Below are 26274 nucleotides of genomic sequence, written 5' to 3' on the forward strand. Positions count from 1 at the left end.
ATTCACATTTAAGTCTTGTTCTGGGAAAACAGGGCTAATTGCATGTGTGTTGAGAGTTGTCCCAGATCAGCCTTTGTAAAATCTGCACAGGCTAATCAGGGACAACACTTTCCTTTTGGTTTAAAGTATGTCTCTTCTAAACCTAAATTGAGGACAGAGAGTGTCATCCATGATTAGCCTGAGCAAGCTTCACAGGCTAATCTGGAACGACACTTAACAAAATTTAATGTGCATGAAGCCATGTCTTCCACAGCTCATACCCATAACTTATACTCAAACTTATTGTTGATAACAAAAAACTCTATGACGCCTGTCAGATTTTCAAATATCAACAATACTTAACCATTCTTATAAATCGGATGATAACTAGTTTTATTGGTAACAAAGGATCAGTCATGTCTTGCTTAAATCAACATACAATAAACTTTGAACCCTGACTAGACTATTTTTTATGTCTGATTCATTGCCAAGAGCAAAATTGAAAAGAACAAATAAAACAATACATTATTAATCAAAGGTAACAGCACCAAACAGATTATGTTATAATTTTAAGAAACACATTAGGTTCTTAACTTCAGTGCAAAGTCAAAACCATAATGATCTTTATGTCTAGCCAAAGTAAAAATATCAACTTAAATCTTGGTATTTTGCGATTGCATGTCAAAACTATGCAGATTTCGTTGATATCTGACACACTTTGTGCGCTAATTGTTTAGATTTTTAACAGATTAATGTTTGGTAATGCATTGTTTGATCAACATTATGGATTAGATTTTGCAACTGAAAATTCGTGAGGCTTAAATATTCACAGAAAATAGCTTCTTAAAAGGATACATAGAAGTACACAACAAGAAGCAAATATGTGGATGCCGAAAGATGCCTAACGATAAGGGCTAGACAAAACAGTTATTTGTTCAACATTTCAGTTGGCATTTGTTCACATTTTCTCAAGTTCACTTTGCCTTGTTTTATGTAACCTCCAGCATTCAAATGTCTTGAGGCTAAAAAGGAGGACACATTATAAGAGCAAAACTTTAATAATTTAAACTTAACTTACCAGTTGTTACAGTAAGTTTTCTGTGCAATCCCTAAATTCAGCAAGTTCAAGATAATATTACAAAGACTTTACTTACAAAAAAACATACCGTAATAACTCTATGTTTTCGGACACTTAAAAATAATTATTTATTTTCGTGTCCGAAAACTTAGATACGAAAAATATTCACAAAATACAGGTGTCCGAAAATTTAGATTCGAAAATTAAAGTGTCCGAAAATAGCATCAATTGTATCAACGACTACCAGAAATAGCAAGCGCTTGTAAAATACCATGCCGTGTAGTATAAATTACAGTTATATATGTTTGCACTGCGTTTTAAATAATTTTAAATGCTTAATTTATTTGACAGACAGTTACTACAAGGTTATATTTTGACCAACGAGTTCAAAGATGAGCATGTTATGCACCGATACTCGCTAGTATGAACCTGTAATTAACACAATAAAAAAGCAAACTATAAATTCTTTGTTTGTTCATTTCCGATAGTTGTTGTCTAACACCTTTCATTGTTCTTCTTAAAACTTGCAATAGGGTGCATCACACTTTGAAGCGTTTAGTTTTTGCCACTGTTATTTTACTGAGAAGGGGTAGTACAATTGCGGTAGATAATTAAACTGTTAACTGGCACCACCCCTGGTAATTGTCACAACGCTTACCGGTATGCTATCGGGCGAAACCATTGTTTAATGCCGGTTTACAAAGTTATTTACCCAATGAAGGAAATGTAATGGTTCCTTGCCCTCAGGAATGCAGGCACCTGCCATGTTTTATGGTGTTAATCTGGTTGTAAAACCCCATGATCGAAGTGTTATTAGATATAGAAAACAGAAATTTGGTAAAATAGTGCTGTAATATATACTGTCCGAAAACTTATAGACATTACTTATGGACAAAAACTCGTGTGTCCGAAAATTAAGTCACGAAAAATAATTATTTTTGCTAAAAAAAGGGGTGTCCAAAAACTTAGAGTGTCCGAAAACATAGAGTAATTACGGTACACTTAATTTGAACATTATAGCAGAATAACTTTTTTTTATACATTTAACAGTTGTACATAAACATTAACAATCCTCAACTCTGTTAGAACATCAAAGGTCCAGAAACCCCCATTCTGTTTTCATCTAGAGAGATTCCATTAACATTGTGGGCACAAATTTGAGTCATGCCAATTTTGGCAAATTTGAGTTGTCAATTTTGGCAAATTTGAGTCATCCAATTCTGTTGTTACATAACCAAAAAGACCAGACATATACATGTCATACCACTGTCTATATCTGTTACAAATCAATAAACATGATAGGTGGAAAAAATAAAATGCAAAATTGAAAGCAAACGAGGTGTTATTGCAGTTTCCCATTGATTATCAACCTTCTCTTGCATGGAGACTCTTTCCATTACCAGATGAGCAGTGATTATGGGTGAATATTTGATTAGGTTCCATTTACTGTCCATATTCAACAATTATCTAAATGGTAGACATTAACAGAGATAAGTTTCATAATTACAATGTTAAATAATATGTAAACAATATTAGATTAGAGTTCTTAGCAGGTCACATGCTAAAAGCAGTTTTATGCTTTGTCGAAGCAACTAACCCCCATGTATTTTAGTAACAGTGTGTTGTCCGAATTCTTAAAGGGTGATTTTCTTGATTGTTTTATAAAAGAATGTCATACAAAATATAAAAAAACAACCATATGGAGCTAAATATATTTAAACTTTACTTAATAACAGTTACATTTAGTAGCTTTATATGCAGAATATTTATAAATGGTCAGTTATGGCTCCCCCTGCGAAGATTTGTTCTAGAAATTGGAACGGTTCTGGAACTGTTCTAGAACATCAAGAACAGTTCTAGAATGTTCCATATTCACGTTCTAGACTTATGTTCTGGAATTGTTCCAGAACTGTTTTCTAGAATAATTCCAGACATTTGTGGAACAAGGCTTAGTTCTGAAACTGTTCCAATAATACACAAGAACATTTTTAGAACATTTCTAGAACAAAATAAGTTCAAGAAATTTCTACAAATGTTCTAAACTGTAGTTCTAGAACACATTTAGAACTCTTTAAGAACCAGTAAGTTCTACAAACATTCTAATGGGGAATAAGAACACATATAGAACAGGTCTAGAACCAAAGTCTACAATTGTCCTACAATTGTTCTACATATTTAAAATAAACTAATTCAGACAATGATAATTTGACTTCTTTCAAATTATATTTCAAAACAATTTTCACAGTGAAACTCTGCTTGCTGTGGTGTCTGCAAGATATTGCTGTCATATCATGAGATAGATATATATATCATACACAAACAGAGGACTAATGTTAAGGAGGAGTGTTTGTTGATAGGTCTGGGATACTTTGTCTTATTTCTAATCCTAAAACATTATGTGGGTACTCACTAGAAACAATGTTACGAGGCACTCCTAATGAGTATCCAAACATAAGCTTTTATGGAGAACTGGAGAAAATTATCCCTGAAATACCAAAAAGTACTTCTCATTTAAGTCCTTACAAAATCTTCTGCTACACACATACATATACATGTATATAACTGACTAAAATTTGTCACCAAATTACACATTATTTAAAAAAAAATTACTGTGTCTGTTCGGAATTCTGCATACTTAGTGTCTTCTGAATTTGCATGTAATCTTGTGTCAATTAAAACACTAGGACTTCACAGAGTTCCTCAACATTCACCTTCACAAGAATCTCAACGAACTAAACTGGAATTAGGTGACTAACTACAGGAGCTTCTGGTAACTGTAATAGGTGGATTTCATCCATCTTTTTCATAACATTATTCAGATATTTGTGTAGTTTATTTGTGTAGTCTGTCTCCAATAGTGCGTAGAATGTGGCACTGGAAGTGTTTCATCATCAAAATACAGTTTCTTCACACGCTTCAGTGGACCTGGAAAAAAGACATATGAATGTATATTTTGAAACAAATATAAACCCTTTAACTCATTAACAGGTTTATAATTACAGAAACTTAATTCACAAGCAAATGATTGTGGTTTACAAAAATCAACATGTTCAAACAAAATTAAATTCTGTACAGTATCAGGTTGTTTTGCTCCCAAGTAGTTTCCTTTCCCCTAGTTGTTTTGCCTCCCAAGTAGTTACCACGGCCATTCTACCTCATGTGTGAGCCACACTACCAAGTGTGAAACTACTTCTGGAAGGCAACATAATTTGGACAAAATAACACTTGTTTTTTCGTTTTATGTAAACAAAGTGTTTTCTTCTGTAATGATGTTTTAGAAATATGCTTTTCTTAAAATTTCAGTAATTTACCTTATTCAGTCAGGCATTCCAGAATACATGGATGTAAAGGTGACCAATGCCATTTTACTCTTGCATGTTATTAATGTTAATTTCACAAATTTTTAGATTATTTAATGTTTTGCCAAGTCTCGTCTTCTTGTAGTCATCGATAGATTAAAGTCTCATAATAAACTATTCCCGGGCCTCAAGAAGTTATTTTAGTGAGCATCACAGGTCTATAATCCCAGCCTGAAGTTGCGTGCAATGAGACTTTCAATGTAAACATTGAGCATTGTTAAATACTGAAATCACTTGCCTAACTTGCAGTGTAATCTTCAAAAAAATAAGCATTGGTGTTTATGTGGTTTAAAAAAATGATAACCAGTTATAAAACAGAAAAAAATGCGTCCATTTGCCTTATACTCGCCTTTCAGCAAATGGACCATTTATGAATTGTAATTCAGTGTTCGACCCACAATACACGTTGACTTACTTAACCCGTGTTTCGATGTGTACAGTTAAGTCCGGTAATCTTGCGCGTCCGGTAATCTTGCGCACTTCGCATTTGCGAATCTCGCAGACGAGGAATGGTTTTCTTTTAAGTGATGAAAGATGGAATTTCACATTTTAAAGAATTAACGGATTTAAAAGTTACGTATTCCATGCAAAATTAAATTCGATCATTACATTTATACACTGGTTGCGCCATCCCTATACATCGTAAACACTGGCCTTCTTACGAAAAATTCAAAATGAATCACAAATTCCCTGCAGTCTTTAGCGTTTTCATACTTTAAATTAAGAATTCATAAATCCAACGTGTAATTGAGTATTCCATTGCACAATATCCGCTCAGTTATGGTATTTTTTGCCATGAAAATATATCGCATCAGACGACATAGTCATCATTTCCCGCCATTCTGTCAAACCAATTTGGTATGATCTCCGCATGCGTAATGGCCTAGTTTTGATATTTTCTGTACACTATGGAAGCATGATCGTGGTATCAAACCTGTTATGCATTTTTTTTCACGCATACCGGTCCTTCTTTATTACATTGTTGTAATTGTCCACTATTATTAGTGATTATATTTTTTTTTGATTTGTAGTGAACAAAAACTGCACTAGAAATCCTCATTTGATTTCAATGGTTTTGCAAACTGATTTTTTAAATATTTTTCTGGAATGTTTTTTTATCAATAATTGGACACAATTTTGCCTAAACGAGGTCATTATACAAAGTGCGCAAGATTACCGGACACTGTGATAGTTTGAAAATGAGGTGAGTCATGTTTGTTTTGAAATCAAATCGGACAATTCTTCACTGAATTAATCAGATATTTTTGTGTTAATAAGCACTTGAACTTATAATTTTCATAATAAATTTAGATATTATGTTTCCAATTTATAAAAGAACATGTTTTTAAACCAATTGACCCTTAACTCGTAAGAACTCTCTGTCTGGTTGATTATTCTTTATAACATATCAAGCACTGGTACTTACCATTTTCCGATACATGAAGATGGTTTTCCTTTCGAAGTGTCATTTTACTTAACATGAAGATATGAATTTAGTAAGGAGGGATTAATTTTAAGTTGGAAAATTAAATTCCACAGCTTATTTCAGCACCGCATCATTCGGGTCTCTAAAAATCTACCCAGCCTAACCCCAAATGTAATGGATAATTTCATTGGCCAAAATTCACAAAACAGAGCTGACTGTTTTTTTATTTTATTTACGTAGAATGTCAGCGGAGCAGCATTAACGAAAAACAGTCGGGTGCATATAAGCGCGCTTTTTTTAAATGGCAGACGTTCTTTTCTTGTTCAATCGCGTTATGAGCTTTATCGAACCACAAAATGTAGTCGCACCCAAAATAGATGTTGCTCACTACCAGGAGGGAGATCTCATCAAAGCCACTTACCAAAAACAAACATACGATGCGGTGATCAGTGAAATCCATCGTAAGTAAATTCGTTTGATAGCCAAACTTTTTGGTACCAATCTAAAAGGTTCTTGAATGGGGTGAACACTTTTTTATGACTGAAAGCGTTAAGCCCGCCTCGTCACTAATGTTAATAAAGTCCTGCCGGAGAATACCGCAAAATGATATTTCAGTTCGCTCAACGCGGACCTATTTGACGAGGCGGTGTCTCGGTTAACAATGTCCCCTAAAAAATGTCCATATTTCAATCGCCGTAGAGCAAGTATATTTCACTTACTGTTTATAACACTGTGTGTTGATAAAAACACAAAGTATTGAAATAAATCAATATTCAAGTTAAGGGGTCTTCCTGATCATTGTTAAACAATTTGTTGTAAATAGTACAGGTTCGGGCAATCATATTTTCGGATAACGAAAAATAATCTTGTAAATAAATATATTATCATAATAATAATATTAAAATTTGTATATACTGTTGATTACAGATGATGAGGTTTCTCTTAAAGCGACCGCCGAAGCATGCTTTCGAGGCTACTTAAGATAGGAAAAAAACTCAAGGTAGGTATTATTTTCAAGGCATGTTCACAGTTCAGTGACAGGCAGGCAGTCCAAAATTACAGGCTTTAATATTTATGCATGTGAGTTGGACACTTAAATGAGACTCAAGAAATTCAATTTTCCTCCATTGAATAAGTGTTATTATAAGTATTTTTTTATCAGTTGGTCAACACTGCCTATAGATATATGATTTTTTCCCTATTATAAATGAAACATGAACACATTGTTCACAGTTATCCAATTTCACACTCACTCACTAGCCAGGGGTGAGTGAATTTTTTTGAAAAAAAAATCTGATGAACAAACGTTCGATATCATTAGCTAATTGTTTGTATGGGTAACTACTCAGACTAGCCAGAATTTCCAAATGTAAAATTTGATGGACTAAAACAAAGTATTCATGATCGCATGACACAATGCTCAAGTTTGGTTTTCAACACATTTCATAAATGATTTTAGAGTTCAGTGATCAAACACCAACAGAGCCTCCTGATAAGTTGCCTGTAAAGAGGAGCATGATCCCATCAGATGCCTCCGAATAGATTGACCTGACGAACAATGCTGCAAAGCAAAATCTCAGTAGTATGTTGGTTGTCTAATACTTTTTATTTTAATCCCTAAGAAATATATAAAATCCAGTATTCAATGCGTTCAAATCATAAAAACCTGCAACAGTGTCTTGAATATATTGCGTTCGTATTTAAGTTGGTGCTGAATGTCAAATTGTGTTATCCATCACCAGTTTACTTACAAGGTTTGCTGTATTGAAGCATTCTCAATTTGAAAATACTAATGTTGTGATCAAATGTGTAATAATTTCTTTGAATACTTTGATAATAAGTACACTCAATATACACTAAATAAAAAGATGTTATGTCTATATTTGTAATACTGTCCAGCTGGATCATTTAGACTTCTTGTTTAGTTTAAGATGTGACTACATTTGTTATCTAAATGATTTCAGAGCAAAGTGCTCAAACACCTACAGAGCCTCGTGATAAGTTGCTTGTACACAGAAGAGCCTGATCCCATCAGATGCCTCCGAAGAGATTGAAAAGAACTGTTTACGGACATTTTCAGAACTGTTTTAGAACATTTGTTCCAGACTTATTTGAAGCAACCCTTCGAAACTGTTCTAAACATTTCTAGAATTGTACTGGAACACACCGGCTAGAACTGTTCTGTAATCATACTGAAAATGTTCTAGAATTATTCTGGAACAGATGTTGAACGTTAAATGAGAAAAAATTTCTAGAACAATTCTAGAACAGTTCTGGAAATTTATTCAAGAAAAATTCTGGAATAGTTCTAGAACGATAGTTCAAGAATTGTTCTAGAACAGTTGTTGAACGTTAAATGAGAAAAATTTCTAGAACAATTCTATAACAGTTCTGGAAATTTATTCAAGAAAAATTATGGAATAGTTCTAGAACAATAGTTCAAGAATTGTTCTAGAACACACCTTCAGAACTGTTTCAGAACAAATTATTCTCATTTAACGTTCAACAACTGTTCTAAATCGTTCTAGAGCATTTTAAGGATGATTCCAGAACACTTCTAGTCATTAGTTCCAGTACAGTTCTAGAAATGTTATAGAACAGTTCTAATAATCTTCGCAGGGGTCTGTCCGTAATTTTTCAAGTCGAAACCGTTACGAAGAAAATTTCATCTACAGGGATACAACTTTTCCGAAAAGTAAACATTCTTTCAACCTTTTACGTCATAATTAAGCAATGAACAGAGCGCGAAAAATGTGAAAATCATTAAAAAGTAAGTAAAATATTGAACGTACTTTTATTCAGTGTCAACACCGTTCTTCCATTTTCTTTGCTATTTCCACTTCCTGTTCTTTTATGATTTTCAAATATTATGTATTCTTAGATGCCACAAAATAATGTGTGCGTAATGTGTTTTTGAGACAAGTAGCATGCTGTTTGTGGATGATCAAATGCCTGAATGTCATCACTGTTACAGTCCACACCGTTACGCTGAATGAGTAACGGTGATGACAACATCGTAACAGTGTGCACAAATATATATACACATTATGGTGTGAATAAACTTCTTTTTCATATCGCCAATTGTTTTTCAAACAACATCGCAAATTTTACATGGAATTTATCAGACAAAAATGGAGAATTAATACAATTGGAAATCAGTTCTGTCAGAATTCCCGAATGTCATCACCATTACGTTCCACACCGTTACGCTGAATGAGAAACGGTGTTGACAACATCGTGATGGTGTGGAGAAATTTATACAAACAATATGATGCGAATAAAGTTCGAATTTATATCGCCGATTGTCTTTCAAACAACATCACAAATTTTACATGGAACTTATCTGACATACTTTCTAGTAAAAAACACGATGCGAATAAACAAGAATATGAAAGTATAAGATAATCTGTCCACACCTTTACAAATGTGACAACACCGTTACGCCGCATAAAAAAGAAGACTTTTATATACATTAAGATTCAACAAAAACTGCAAACGTGTTTTAAAATCATAAAGTCTTCAAAAAGGTGTCCAATGAAAGAAGAGTTTAGTATATAAACATGTACCCAAACATTTTATAGAAATTCTTAAAGTTGTAAAACGTAATTAAAATGTGTATTTACACCATTACGCACTTAATGTTCTGATAAAGTCACTGACGATTTGGAATTGATGTAATAGCCACTCATGATCACTTGATACAATGAAACAACGCCAAAATATTCATTTAAATTAAGTTGAAATAAAATAATATTATCAAACAAGTATTTATGTCCATAACGGTGTTCTCTTCACAGCTTTTGATGTGCGTCAAATAAGCCTTCATAATCGTGATCTGGGTCACAATAGGTCGTGCCCAGCTTAGGTTGACGTCCGTCTGACATGTACCTAACTGATTAACGGTCTGTCAACACTGCTTTACTAATTGTGTTTTTGAATATTTTTTTATTAAGAATGGAACCTAATCAAATATTCAACCTTATGCAAATGATTCATATGCAATAACATGAACCAGACAGATGAAATTGCAGATTTATGTATCCGCCCCAACTTTATAGCCTTCTTGTCAGCAGTGTACTACTTAGTTATTTGTTCAACCAAGATCAAGGAGAAAGGACACGATGGCTTTAAATATAAAATGCATGAAAATAATAGTTGTTCTATTACGCTGTTTATGCGAGTAAATAAGCTACCTGAATTATGAACCAGACCAAAGACTGTCTATTGAAAGTGTAGAAACTTCAAATAAATTCATTCCTTTGAAAGTCTGGTTTGCTCATCCCAAACAAATAGCAAGCCATCCACAAGATGTCTGCTGGTTCAAATCAATAATTCTTCAAAGGACGGGTTAGTTCTAGGAATATTGCACAGCATTATAATCATTTTACCTTTATTGACATTAAGTAAAGAAAGATCATATCAGCCATGTCATAAAAACATGGGCAATGAGTCATATCCAAACATGGACAATAGGTCATATCCAAATAAGGGAAATAAGTCATATCAAAACATGGGCAATAGGTTATATCTAAACAAGGGCAATTGGTCATATCCAAACATTGGTAATATGTCATATCCAAACATGGAAAATGGGTCATATCCAAACATGGTAAATAGGTCATATCCAAACATGGACAATAGGTCATATCCAATGAAGGTAAACTTAACAAGAAATATCTTTAAAAAAGATAAACGGCGTTGATAGTTTAATGAATGAGATCAATGATAGCGAATGTCTTTTTCTGTGCAGTTCTTAGCTGCATCACACGCAGTAAGGGATGTTACGCGGAGTTTTCGCGGCTTATTTTACATTATTACATATTGCTGGTCATAAACCTGCAGTTCTTAGCTGCATCACACGCAGTAAGGGATGTTACGCGGAGTTTTCGCGGCTTATTTTACATTATTACATATTGCTGGTCATAAACCTTTAGATACAAAACAGAAAACCAAAAGAAGAATGGAAGTTAAACTAAAACATGTGAGTCAACCGGCATCACGCGAAGTATCCGTATTTATAGGCGCGTTCTTCGAACAAATCTGGTTTAGTGGTTTGTCGGGCATTGCTATTTGATTCGATTATTAACAGTATTGAGAATCATCGCGCTCATGCTTAATACAATAGTCAATATGGTGGAATAATTATTGTTAAATTAATCTAAAATAATATTTATCATTGTATTTTTGAAAACACATTAATAATCTATTATTGACATATCTTAATTATATTGCTGAATATCTTCATTTAACATATTTCTATTTTAAAGAAAATTCCAGGTCACCTAGTTCACGGATAGAGTCTTTATTATATAACGATTATTTTACTGGCTGCGAACTCCGGTGATGAACTGTATATAAACTCTGACTTTCACACACTGGCCGCGAATTGACCCGAAACCTCGCGGGTTGAAATGCAATGCATTAAAGTGAGGCCTCGCTTCCACTGCTCTTTATACTTTTACATGTTAACATGTTGACATGAATATGGAAATAAGTACTAAATATGAGAACATAGCCTTTAGTATAAACGCTTTTGCGCTGGTAATTCTCTGAAAATAAAAGGTGCACGCACAAACTGTATTTATGTCGAGAATTGATTGTAAAACTGTTCTATCTATTGAGCCTTTTCATTAGAGATAAAATTGTTTCATGCAGTATCACAGTGTTACAAAGACGCGGATATGTTTCCAATGTTTTGGTGTTATACTCAAATCAGCCAATGGAATAAATGAAGTGTATTCATTCGTACCTAGCCGCGGGAAATTTTATTTGAATATTATTGGACACTTACAAAGGTCAGGTCAGGTGAAAAGCTGGCTTAATACAGCACGCCGAAAAAGGTCTCTTTAGCAAGGAAGTTTTCCCAAATTAAAGAAAAACAAGAGATGTGTTTGTCAGAAACACAATGCCTCCTACTGTGTTCTACTGTGTTGCTTTGATACATGTTTTTTTACCTTTGACCATGAAGAATGACCTTGACCTTTCACCACTCAAAATGTGCAGCTCCATGAGATACACATGCATGCCAAATATCAAGTTGCTATGTGAAGGGACATAGAAGTTCTGAGCATTTTTCGAAACCTAAACACAAAGTGTGACGGAAGGACAGACAGACAGAAAGACAGACAGACAGACGGACGGACGGTCCGATCACTATATGCCCTCCTTCAGGGGCATAACAATATCCACATAAGATGATTTTAAATGTAAAAACTATGTCATTAAAATAAGCAGGAGAGAATTTATATCTGCCACGGTGTTCCTGTAACCACAGGGTAACACTAATAACTTTTTCATTTGCCTAAATGAACACTTAAGGGATGATTTATTACTGCAACACATCCACCTATTGCCTTACATAATTTATGCACCATGAACAGTTATCTTCCTAAAAAATGAAAAATGGGTAATACATTCTGCCTCCATACAATTAAAAAAAACACGCAACATGCAAAACCACAAGACTGATTCAAGTGTAGCAAGTTGGATTATTTATGCAACGACATGAACAAGCATTTTATCTTTAGAAAATAGTCATGCATTTATTAAGTGAAACAAACTCTTGGAATGCACAAGCATTTACATTACTTGATGACATCCAATGAAAGTCTCTTATGTACTCAAAACAGACATAACTTGTCTCCGAACCAAAGTGCAAACCATTTTTCAACAACAACTGCTTCACAAATATTTATACAAGGCAATATAGACGGGCGCCATTGTATGGTAAGGTCACACAACTGTTTGATATATATGTTCCAGTTGTTCAAATAAATAATAAGATGGCAATTCAGACATTACAGTCCATTTAAAATGCATTTTATTCCAACAAAAATACATAAATGTGCTTTAAACATCAATAAAAAAGAATAAATGCAATTAAATACATCCAAAATAAATACTTCCTAGGCTAATAAACACATACTTATGAGGCTTCACTGCATCATTCAAAACATTTTCTGGTGTCCAAACTAAACAAGAAATGTGTTTGTCGGAAACACAATGCCCCCTTTTACGCCGCTTTGAAACCATATATTTAACCTTTGACCTTGAAGGATGACCTTGACCTTTCACCACTCAAAATGTGCAGCTCCATGAGATACACATGCATGCCAAGTATCAAGTTGCTATCTTCAATATTGCAAAAGTTATCGCAAAACTTTAACCAAGGTTAAAGTTTCAGGTAAAAGTTTTGGGATGGAATGACAGACAGAATGACAGACAGACAGGCCAAAAACAATATACCCCGATCATTTGATCTGGGGGCACAAAAAAGCTCAGGTTTATTAACATTAAAACAATAAATGTCGCAAAAGTGTATGAATTTCTCATCTAAGTTATCAGTTATTCATTTTGACATCTACATCAATGAATCCCTGGGACTGGCATATTTTGAAACAATGGGTCCAAACTGAAAAAAATGGATCCCAGATTGTGTCTTTGTAAATTCGTTACAAATAACCTACTTAACATGATACACCTTAGCCAGGGGCTCTTTTATGCAATTTTACAGCTAAAAACAGAAATAGGTTTAAAGCAAGTAAAATCTTTATTTGTTTTACTTTTAATAACAAACAGTGAAACATATAACATCTTAAACAGAGAACTTTTTACATCTTTAACAGTTTGGACTGACTAGACTTTTAATAAATTGGATGACTAGAGTTTATAATTTTATGGTCAAAATTAGCCCTTTCAAACAGTGTGACAAAATACAATTTCTCCTTTGGTCAAAAGGTTTACAACTTCAATACAGATTTAGTGTAACAACACTCATACTGTATTTAAGGTGTATAGCCTTCTCGCCGTGTTTTTTCTCCAAACAGGGCGAGCTTTTTCCACAAATTCATTCCGGGAAAAATTGCACAACTGCACTCTCATGAGTTTGTCTTGTTTCCCTACAGTAAACCCGTTCATGAATTTGGTCAAGACCTTATTCTGTATAGAAAAACCCCCTCTCACATCCTGCAGTATGAACAGCAGATGTCTGTGTTGTTATATGTACTTACATTCTACGTAACATAGGACAGAATACTGTACGATCTGTATCACAATTATGTATGTACCGTATAAAAATAATGCTATTTATTTCAGAACTTGCAAATTTTAATTGTCACTTTAGAAAAAACAACACTGCTCAATTAATCCAGAAAAGTATAATAACATCGCTTTACTATATAAATAATAACTGTCTGCGCTGACACAACAGACGAACGCAAACTGTGTTTTCCGCCGTTTATTCTTCATATTTAAACCACATGGTTAACATCGAGGCTGCGTTATCGATAAATATCTACACAGCCAGTTTAAATTGTTGAAGATCAATTTCAAAAACCTTTTTCGGTCGCATTTTCTTTGTTTAACATCCGGAACACCCAATTAATCGTCCAACAAACTTTTAATAAAACGCCGTAACTGATTGGATAACTGATATATTTCAACCAATCAAAATACGCGTACTACATTCCCAATGTAGTAATGTGACTTCCGTTCTACTTTTTCAAAACGGTGTTGACATGTGTTTTGCTTATATCCACGAATCGTACTCCGTATCATGTACAACTTTGACGATGTTGAAAATCTGAGTTTTTCCGAAAACGCACATGTTTGACAATGATGCGTCCCCAGAAAAAAACGTGCGTCTGGCACGCGGGACACACGGCAAAATGAATCACTGAGTTATCAATTATTACAAAATGTTCAAGAAAAAACATTAACCAATGTGTAAATTATTATTTATTCAGATCATTATAAAACATCTTAAAATTGAATCATTTCTTTCAATGTCAGTTCAGATCATTACATAAACTTTGAATTTTTGTTCATAATTTGTTTTCTTGAATATGTATTGCAATAAATTCAAAATGTATACAATATTTATTTATACTATATTAAATTTAAGACTAGAACAGTTTAAATAACAAGCAAATTCGTTGAATTGATATCCCCCGCGAATATGCTTCTGGACACAAAAGTGTTATATTTGACACTCAAAAAAGCATTTTTTTAAGATACAAAGGGCCATAACTCTGTTATTAACGGATGGTGTACAATGCCTAATGGCGTGAATCATCCTCTGATCCATATATATACTCATACCAAGTTTCAATGAAATCCGCCAAAGCACTTCCAAGATATTGCTCCCGACACAAAAAAAGCATTTTTCAAGATACAAAGGGCCATAACTCCATTATTAACAGATGGTGTACAATGCCATTTGGCGTGCATAATCCTCTTATCTATATATAAACTCATACCAAGTTTCAATGAAATCGTCCAAAGCACTTCCAAGATATGGCTCCGGATGGACGGAAAGACGGACGGAAAAACGGACGGACGGACAACGCCAAAACAATATCCTTCTGCCTATGGCGGGGGATAAAAAGGCAGAGATAAACTGACCCAATGACGTGACATTTTTTTTATTGTGCAGTCATTTTTGTATTGCCATAACAAGTATTCAATTACTCACCATAATGCTATTTCGAGCATAATGCGGTGACATGTCCTTGATTTACAGAACCTACAAAAGATTTATCTAACAAGCTGTTGTCTATTTTTACTTTTTTTTCTGCTTCACAATTGAATGTTCAGGTATTGAAAACACCTGTGCAATGTTAGACTCCTTTGAAGAGACAACGAAGATGACCTCGCATTTTCACCATAAATTTAAATGTGGTAACATCAATATGGGCACATAAGGTCTTGTAAATGTACATAAAACCTTTCAATTACAAGACAAATAGTGTTTTGTCACCTTTCAGGTACATGATAAGTTGTTCTGTAAATGAACAGGGGGATGGGGGATTGAAAAAAAACAAGTGGTTCATAATCTCCCTAGATTGCTAACCTTAATTTATGTATAGTTTCTAATTGACTATGATTCGCTAACATTTTTTTAATTGCAGACTGTAATCACAGCCAAAGCTGTAGAAGTCCCGCCAGGGTTTTAACTGACTTCCATTACAGTTTCTCAGAGCTACACTTAAGTTTAAGAAATTGAAATTCATTTGCAGAGACCATACAAATTAAGGTCATATTTATTCAACAAATGCAGTATGATATTCTAATTCTATTCAACTCAGGCAGACAGTCTATACAAGGTGTACTTACAATTAAGTTAAAATTCATTAAAAATATTGTACATTAATCTTACCAACATAACAGGAAGATTTATTTTAGCAGATGACAAACCGCAGACAGGTTGCATATACACCACAAACTACAAACATTTTGGTGCTGCTGCACTGTGTGTTTAAACCATTTATGCCTAGTGGACTCTCCCATCCTTCTAAATTGGATCAATTTATTTCCAAAATTAGGGATATTTAGTAAATTTATTTCTATTTTTAGAATATTCCTTACAGAAATTCCTTTAAGCAAACAGCGCAGACCCTGATGAGACGCAGCATCATGCGGCGTCTCATCTGGTTCTACGCTGTTTGCCAAGGCCTTTTTTCTAGACGCTAGGCATAAATGGATTAAATGTCATGAGTTTTTACAAAACAACTCATAATTAAAAGTAAAGGCACAGGTTCATAGTCTGATTATGACACTTGACTAATATTCAAATAATTGAGACATTTACCCCCAGACACACCCCCACATCCGGTCACTTAGATACAAATAAGTCCCTGTACATTGAGCTCTATATGCAGCCACGCTAATATTGCCATCACAGGTAAATAAGTCCCTGTACATTGAGCTCTATATGCAGCCATGCTAATGTTTCCATCACAGGTAGATAAGTCCCTGTACATTGAGCTCTATATGCAGCCATGCTAATATTTCCATCACAGGTAGATAAGTCCCTGTACATTTAGCTCTGTATGCAGCCACGCTAATATTTCCATCACAGGTAGATAAGTCCCTGTACATTGAGCTCTATATGCAGCCACGCTAATATTTCCATCACAGGTAGATAAGTCCCTGTACATTGAGCTCTATATGCAGCCACGCTAATATTTCCATCACAGGTAGATAAGTCCCTGTACATTGAGCTCTATATGCAGCCACGCTAATATTTCCATCACAGGTAGCAAGCAATGGATTAATTTTTGGCTCAAGACAATTCTGTGGTCTGAGCAGGATTCAAATCTAAGACCTTCCTATTTCTAGACCAATATCCTACCACTTGACCACTGTCCAACACATTTTTTATTAATTTAAAATGTATGCATTTTAATTTTAATAAACATCAAAACATAATAAACTTTAAAATGGCATGTTCTTTTCTCTTTTTTACACAGATAAAATAATGAATTTATCTCACAAAATGGTGATAGATTTCTATAACAGGGTCAATTATGCATTAACAAATTATAAAACCATTTTAAACTGAAATCAACAGTTACATCACCAAGTCGGCTTCGATAAATATGAGTCTTGCTCTGGCAAAATGGATCTTAATGCATGTTCGTTAAGTATTAAATAAACCAAGTAGTTTGCCTTCCTCGTTTTGGAATTTAAAAAATGCAATAAAATGTTGGGAATCGCAGGGGTTTTTTTTGGACCGATTTTATAGCCGAAATTCGGCTATGTTCCCAATCCCAAAAAGTATACTTTTTTCCCAAAATGTGGCAAAAAATTCCCAATTTCAAAAAAAAATAATATTTTATTAATTTTTTTTTTTTTTAGAAAGAAGTGTCTAATGCGTATTTTATCTCAATTTTAATTCAATTACATCTAACAAAGTATTATATGATTTTGTTCTTTTAATTTGAATGATTATAAAGAGTTATGTAAAATTTAGTATTTCCCTAATCAGTGGACTTTTTTGGTGGAAAAAAAAGGCTAATGAATTTATTTTCCCAATTTCATGATAAAATTCCCAATTCCAAAGCCATGGGCTATCTTCCCAAAAAGTGGAAAAAAAAACCTGAATCGTGATAGAATTATTCAATGATGCATAACATATTTTCTCACCGTGGCTGTTGACTTTGTTGATTGATTATGGATACTTGTAGTAGTGTCATCAATATATTCAGATAACATGCCAGTATACTAAGAAATTTTCGTAGACCAAAAGAAAATTTGATGGACTCGGTCCACAGTTCACCGAAAAACCAACAGCAAACTTGTCGGGATATATTCTTGTTTAACAAGAACACCGCATAACGGGTGCTAACGCTCGGCTGTGGGTGCAGTTTTGTTTAAATGAAAGCTTGTAAGATTTTTTCATTTTTTTTAGAGGTCACAGTGACCTTGACCTTTGACCTATTGACCCCAAAATGTGTGTGTCATGTAGAACTCATCAAGGTGCATCTACATAAGAAGTTTCAAAGTTGTAGGTGGAAGAACTTTGATTTGAGAGCCGATGTAGAGGTTTTAGCACGACGCCGGCGGACAGCTGACGGCGGACTATAAGAGCTGGCTATGACAATACCTTGGGTTTTCTCCGAAAACAGCCGAGCTAAAAATCATGATCAAAACATGAATGAGCATGATACTAATGCAGTCTATGAAACAAGTTTGAACATGGAAATTGACAAGACCATGTTTGAAAACTGGTAAACCATGTTTTGACTGTGTACATTTAAGAGAGGTAAAATGCTTATTTTTGTATTACTATTAATATTTATATCATATTATTTGTTCATAAAGTATTTGTTCATGATATACTTCACAAACAGTTAATGAACAGTTAATGTGCAACAAATAAGGGCCTTTTGTTTTTGAAATTAAGTTCATTAACTGTGTCACATGTTAAAAAATTATGCTGGTTCATGAATTATACATGTTGTTGAACATGAACCAATTATGAGCTTTAGCTTGCAAACTTAGGGTCATGAACAAAGTGGCCATATTATGCTGTGCATAGACTATTCATAAAATGTGTGCAGGGTCTACTAAGGGCCTTGGATTTTAAATGGCATCTCTTTCTCTAAATTTGAACTTCAATTATAATACAGAAGTCCTTCTTGTGTACATGGTAAAAATGAACATGTAGAGGATTGAGTTGGAAACAGTTTTATTTAATAGAGAAATGTTCAATACATACAGTGTTACATGCAACCAGTTAATCCACATGTGTTTACATGTATGGGTACAAGTGTACACTTAATTCTGCATTTCTCTCTCTTTGGCACTCTCTCACAGCCCAGACATAATCATCTTGAAATATTTCAGACTGCAGGTTAAAAGCTTACCTTGATATTATAAACAGCATGCAGGGAAGAGGTCTGGCAACTATAATTTTAGACATGAACCTGTATGGTTTCAGCATTCACTGAATAGCAAGACATTGATCTTGAAAAACAATTAGAATCAATTAAACAGGGTCCTCTTGAAAACTTCAAGAAATTCGCCACACTACTCTGATGGTCTGCCATGGAACTATTTTAAACCCATTTATGCCTAGTGTACTCTCCCATCCTTCTTAATTGGATCAATTTATTTCCAAAATTAGGGATGTCATGTATATTTATTTCTATATTTAGAATATTTCTTACAGAAATTCCTTTAATCAAACAGCGCAGACCCTGATAGACGCCGCATCATAAGGCGTCTCATCTGGGTCTACGCTGTGTCACTGTTTGCGTCTTTTTTCTAGACGCTAGGCATAAATGGGTTAAGACTGCTATATACTTCTTGTCTTTTGGCAGTTTGCTCAAAGCCCTACAATTCCGTCCAGTGTTTAGTCTGGTAGGCTATGGCTGTCATCATCAATTATCATTCACCTATCAGCTTGCCACTGACCAGTCAAAAAAACATACATGATCAGGTGGAAATGGACACAAACTTAGTTCTGGATGTTTCAGATTGGATCTTTTTTTACGCAAATCTGAAAGTTAAAATGACCCTTGTTATGCGAAAACGAGTCTTATGCAAAAGGGGCCAGTGTTGCTCAAGACCAGTCGGTTTATCCTTGCAGTCTGGCCAGCACTTACCCTGTCTGCTAACAGGCTTTTTCCGCCCTATGCCACGGGTCCGAAATTCGGCCCCATTCCCAATGCAAATCTGGTGTTTTTTTTCCCAATTGAAAAAAAAATTCCCAAAATTAAAAAAAAAATATATACGTTAACCTGATCCGGTGTAGAAAAAGAAAGTGTTGCATAATTAAATTATCTGTTGCCTTGAATTTGTTTTAAAAACTGAAAAATATGTTAATGATTATTTACGACTTTCCTCATTTTCCTCAAAATCCGACGCTTCGCACGATTTTTTTCACCTCAAAAAAGGCCAGGCCTTTTCCACAAATTCAGATTAAAAAACCTGCACTAATCTCACATGTTCATAATACTTTGTAAAATTATAATAATAAGTTATCAAAAAAGTCGTTATTTACCAGTTAACAGCTTCTTTGAAATATAAGAAACACTATTTACATGCGATAATTTTTCCCAAATGAGCCAATTTTGCGAATAATTTTTTTCCCAAAATGGGGGTTTTCACGACGTGAAATTCTTAAAATTCCAGTGTGGCGTATTCCCAAAATGGAGCGGAAAAAGCCTGGCTAACAAGACCACAAAAAATTGCATGATTTTATAGAGGACATAGTAGCTCTTGACCACACTGTGCAATTGTGCAGGCTGGGCTGGACGTTTGCTGGCTGCAGGCGGCATAAGACCCATTTCAGATGATGCCTTTAAATCAAATATGTAAAAACTGCCAATCCATCTTTGATGATAGTACAATACAGAGTACAATACAGAGTGTTTTTGATAATATTTTGGGCATCCCCATTCCCTATCTCAAAGTATATTTTTTCCAAATGAATGCCTTAAATTTTCAATTGAAGGTTTACACAAAATCAACATTTTTATCATTAAAAATAAATAAATTTGAACATTAACATCATCTTCCGATCCAGCTCTATCAGTTTAACCTAATAATAAGTGTATATAGAAAAGCAAAAAAAAACCTTTAATCTCAGTATAAAAGTATTACCAATATCCCAATTTGCTCCATTCTGTGCGGTGAAAAAAACAATGCAGTTACACACTATGAAAACTGTAATAAAATGCAATAACGTATGTTACATACCACAGGCATTTACACTTAAATACATAAGGCCATAGGGCGTCAGCAATCCTCATAAAATGCAAGAAGCTCTCAGTAACTACGCATTACATCAACCATTATTATATAAACATGAATAATAGTGATAGTAAGTGACAGTTGAGATGTTGAAAAGTTTATTAACTTCTTTGTGGTATTATTTCTTTCTCACAATGTCCCACTCTTTTGGCCTTTTTCTTTCCCGCACAGGCTTTATAATGAAGGACATCTTCTGTTTCGGCATTTATTGGATTTTTGCAAAAGACCATAAAAGCATACAGTGTTATTCCTTAAAAGCTATTGCTATTGTAAAGGCTAATCTGGGATGACACTTGAAGCACATGCATTAAGCCCAGTTTTCCCAAAACAAGGCTCATCTAGTTGTCGCTCTTTCTCCTTGTTTTCTGATTCCCCCACCCCATTCATTCCTTCCAATCCCTACCACACAAGCCATATTTACCCCCTCTGATTCTCACTTCAATTTTGCATATTTTCTCAAATTCTTCCCACCAAATACCAAGAATTCTGGTATATATAAGAAACTCATTTCAAGAATCACTTTATTAGAACACAGGTAAAAAATCCATTCTCATCTGCAATTCATTAGCACATAAATTAATGAACATTTCATATAACCTAGATCAAAGACATCAGGGTATCACAGAATAACATTAATTTTGCATACAAAACATTCATGCCATGTTATTGAACTAACAGTATATCAGTTCCATCAACAAAAGAATGTGTTCAAATGTGAAAACAGATGTCAATAACCTTTACAAACTGTTCACCCTTCAAATACCTGCATTATTAATCCCTTGCTAATTACTATTCCAAAGTTCCGTAAATGGGACTGGACTCTAAATACCAAATGGAAGATAGCACAGAAATTAATAATTATAATTAGAAACTACTACGGAGTCAATATTACACATGCTACTCTGATGTGATTTCAGTATTAAATTATAAATTCATGAAAAATTCTTGTTAAACCATTGTACTTCTATTTGTTTGTGGAAGGAAAGAAAACTATATTATCACTGTTTCATTAAGGGACACCATGGATGATGAACTTCTTATGTGGATCTTCCGTTTCCAAAACAAATCAATGAACAATTATGTAAATATAAGATTGACTTCTAACACCAGTATTAAAACTTTCCTTAGATTGCGCCTGATTCTGGGAAAACAGGGCTTAATGCAGGTGCGTAAAGTGTTGTCCCAGATTACCTGTGCAGTCTGCATAGGTAAATTAGGGACCACACTTTCTGCTAGTATGGTATTTTTCAATAAAAGGAATGCTACCCTTAGCAAATATCCAGATTAGGTGATAAATACCTAAGTAGCCTTTGTATACTGATTCAATATTTTATTGTTTTTGTATCTTAATTTCAGTGTTCATAGAGTTAAAAAATACAAAGGTAGTAAACTTAAATCGAGTTATGTAGATTGCCTAAACAGCCCAGGGGTAAAAAAATATATATTAAAATAGTTAAGTGGTAAAGGGATTTCTTACATTTACAAAAACTTTTTTACTGACGGGTGGAAGTTAAAAATATTTGGTATGTTGATCCCTGTAACAATGCAGAATACAAAAATGATAAAATAGTTTAGGTTTCAACTAATTGTTTTGACACTACCTTTGTACAAACCACTGATTTAGAAATATTCCAAAAACAAGATCATAAGAGAAAATTCATACACAAAGCAAATATAATATTCTATGCATGTAAGTATTTATCCAGTTTCACATTTAACATTTGTATGGGCAAATCATAGTTTCTGTCCAGCTTAACATTGGCAGTGAAAATTTAGAGAATTCAAGTTCACCATGACATTAACACAAGCACAAAAAATAAAACTTTGTCTTAAAATTATATTTCACTCCCTATATTAAGAGATATTAAATCCTAAATAAATAGTTTAAAAGATAAATAAATTTTGATAATATTTAAATACGACCAAAGTTTCCCACAAATAGTAGAGTATTTGTCTTGTATTTTGTAATCAACTACAATGGCTTAAAATAATCACAACAGTTTTTAATGTACTTTCAACACCTACATGAATTATTATCACTTCAACTGATCAACAGCCTTTGTTTTTTTCTCATCATAGAAGCTATAATGAAGTGATTTGTTTATCATTAAATATGTCTAGACTAACTCAGACTAGTTTATCCAAAAATAAAATATGTCTAGACTCACTGACGTGATTATCCAAAAATAACCACCCCCTCATGATTATCCCAGTTGATACAACTCATACACTTACAACTAGATCTGACTAACTATAATGTACCGAAGTTCTGACAGAGCTAACTTCAACAGAGACAGACCACAGGTGGTTAGCGTGTGGCTATGATATTAATTAGTGAAAACATCATTTTGAATGATAAATAATCATATTATAACGAAAAATTAACTTTTCTGAAAAAAAAAATTTCACTATCAAATATATATATAACAAGGTATGCAACTCAAAATCACCCCAAAACGGGGTGCATCGCTTTGAACAGCCATATCTTCATCAATTGTGCAGCGATTTTCACGATCTCGGTCTTATTCAACGCAGAAATGAATTTCCTTTCCGGAAATGTATATGTCTTGCAATATTTTTACAAATGCTGGGTCAACTTTTAAGAAATAACACGATACACAACACGCATGACCCAGTTGACAGTGATCATGTATTCTTTATGAATGAAATCTCCAGTCGTGAAGACACACCTCCGCATTGGACCAATGAAATCACTCGTATGTTTAAAATGTCAGTTAGTTGAAATGTATGTAAACAAAGGTTTCAAACGGCGCTGGACAGTTAGTCTTGATGCAGAATGTAACGACAAGAACGGTAATAATGTTTTTTCATACGTTTTATTGAATTATGGTATCGAACTACATGAACTTTGTAGGGAAGTTGCCCTTTACTCCGTGAAGATTTCAGTCTTAAAGACAGCATGATCACTGTCAACTGGGTCATGCGTGTTGTGTATCGTGTTATTTCTTAAAAGTTGACCCAGCATTTGTAAAAATATTGCAAGACATATACATTTCCAGAAAGGAAATTCATTTCTGCGTTGAATAAGACCGAGATCGTGAAAATCGCTGCACAATTGATGAAGATATGGCTGTTCAAAGCGATGCACCCCGTTTTGGGGTGATTTTGAGTTGCATACCTTGTTATATATATATTTGATAGTGAAATATTTTTTTTTTCAGAAAAGTTAATTTTTCGTTATAATATGATTATTTATCATTCAAAATGATGTTTTCACTAATTAATATCATAGCCACACGCTAACCACCTGTGAGACAGACAGTCTATTTAAACTTATGATGATAAAAATGTGTGCTAAAAAACACAACCTGTTTTGCAAATATAAAACTCATGGGCACATAATTTTTAATTTCATCGCAATAACAGATTCTTAAATAACTTAGAATATTTTCTCTAACAGCATTTCACAAACTCACAGTTTTGCAATTTTTTTGTTTCACTCTGAACATTAAATTGTTTTTAGTTGCTCACAACTCGCAGCTACTTGACTGAATTCTGCACATAAAATTATGTGACCTTGTTTCTCAAGCCTACATACCTGTCTTCACTATGTAAATCTGTCTACAACCTTTCTAGATTTAAATATCACTCCAACAACACACACTCTCAGCCGGGACCTTGTTTTTATAAACCCAAATTTAATGCTAAATTCACCTTAATCAGTTCAACAGTTCCCAATACCTTTTTATCCAGTTTATGCATAATCAGCCAATATCTACACTTACCTATCAGAAAGAATTTAACACACAAATCCGAGGCACACTTTTAAAGCACAACCGTCAAATTTGATATAAAGTTCCCCACACCATGCACACACACTGTTACTTTGCCATATATCTGCCTGTTTTACTTCTTACTCTTTCAGTATAGTACCAGACACTACAAAGGCTACAACATACCTTAGTTTCTACAAGGCAGTGCAGTCTGAATGCACACACAGACTGTGTACACTGCTCACCACTGAACACTACCAACTGTTAAACCAGTCTAGCTATCAACTGTCTAGGTGGTGAGACAGTGCAGGCCGAGACAGTATTGGAGAAATACATACACAGACATTTCGCCTTAACTCAAACCTATGGTTTAGACTACTGGACTGGATTGAGGTTATGCAAGCCTTTGTAGTCTTTAATATTACTATTTCTGTGCATATAAGTAGTTAACCCATTAATTCCCAGTGGACTCTCCAATCTTTCTAAATTTGATCAATTTATTTCCAAAATTAGGGATGTATAGTATATTTATTTCTATATTTAGAATAATTCTTACAGAAATTCCTTTAAGCAAACAGTGCAGACCCTGATGAGACGCCTCATCATGCAGCGTCTCATCAGGATCTGCGCTGTTAGCCAAGGCCTTTTTTCTAGACGCTAGGCATACATGGGTTCAGAAGCAAATCGGTTATGGTAATTATGATCAATCATCTAAATTGTTTGAAAGCCCATTTTTTATATTTATATGACAAAAAAACAAAAATGTTTCTATGGCAGACAATGGTTCACAATTTATTATCAACCAGAATTATGTGAGCAAAACCATTATTTGCTCTCAAATATTCGGTTTGTTAAGCAAACTAATTTCTTTACAGGAAGATAATTGCTGCGATGCATTAGTAATAATGTACAATGCTTGAGTTTGCAAAACAAATTTTAGTGTTTTTCTCTAGAAAGTGAGTTGAGTCTCTGAAAATGACCATTTTTATTAATTCTTTTAGTATTAAATTTGTGTCTCATTAAAAAAATAGACCCATATCTGGCAAAGTTGGTGAAAAGTGAATGAGGTCAGAGAGTGGAAACCATATTTTTCATGAACAAAGGGCATTAAGTCTGAAGTGGCTGGTGCTTTACGTCAACAAACAATTCCAGAAAGGTTGGTAATGATTCAATAATTGAACAGCAAGCGAGGGGAAACAGCAAACTTAGCCTTATTTTTGTATAAATAAATAGTCATTAATCTCAAATCGCTGGCGCAAATTGGCAAGTTATCGAAAGTGGCCTACATTTTATATAGAAATATCACAATTAAACCACAGTGTCTCAGTTGAAGGTGTTTTACAACCATATTCCCAGCAGACAATAAGCAAAATCTTCTAAAGCCACTACTCTTTAAGGCATTGACCTCCTTCAGATTGATGTGTCAAACCTTTAGTCCATATAAAGCATGTCCATGGGTTCTTTAAAGTAGAAAAATATGCCTAACTGCATACAATTATAGTAATGTAGTAGCAATCACAGTTAATGGAATTTCCAACAGACTGCCACCCCCCATCCAAGCAGACAGAACATTGGCAGATTGACAGCGCCATGTGCATGTACTGAAATTTGCTGCGTTTTAAGAAAATTGGGCTTAATGCATTTCTGTAAATTGTCGTC

At 34.0% G+C, this 26274-nt stretch overlaps 1 protein-coding gene across 6 annotated transcripts in view; it reads right to left on the reverse strand.

The window, feature by feature from the left end:
- LOC127844276 (uncharacterized) overlaps positions 1-26274 on the reverse strand; it is a 276480-nt gene that overhangs the window by 119331 nt on the left and 130875 nt on the right. The window contains exon 1 of one of the 6 annotated variants that reach the window (XM_052374371.1): positions 24802-24924. The exons of 3 other annotated variants lie outside the window; for them this stretch is intronic. The gene's annotated coding sequence lies outside the window, so the exon portion shown is untranslated. Of the gene's footprint in view, positions 1-24440; positions 24572-24627; positions 24925-26274 lie in introns of those variants that run through there. 2 more of the 6 variants (XM_052374370.1, XM_052374372.1) reach the window with 2 other exon arrangements.

The sequence above is a fragment of the Dreissena polymorpha genome, chromosome 9, assembly GCF_020536995.1.
Source record: "Dreissena polymorpha isolate Duluth1 chromosome 9, UMN_Dpol_1.0, whole genome shotgun sequence".
NCBI lineage: Eukaryota > Metazoa > Mollusca > Bivalvia > Myida > Dreissenidae > Dreissena > Dreissena polymorpha.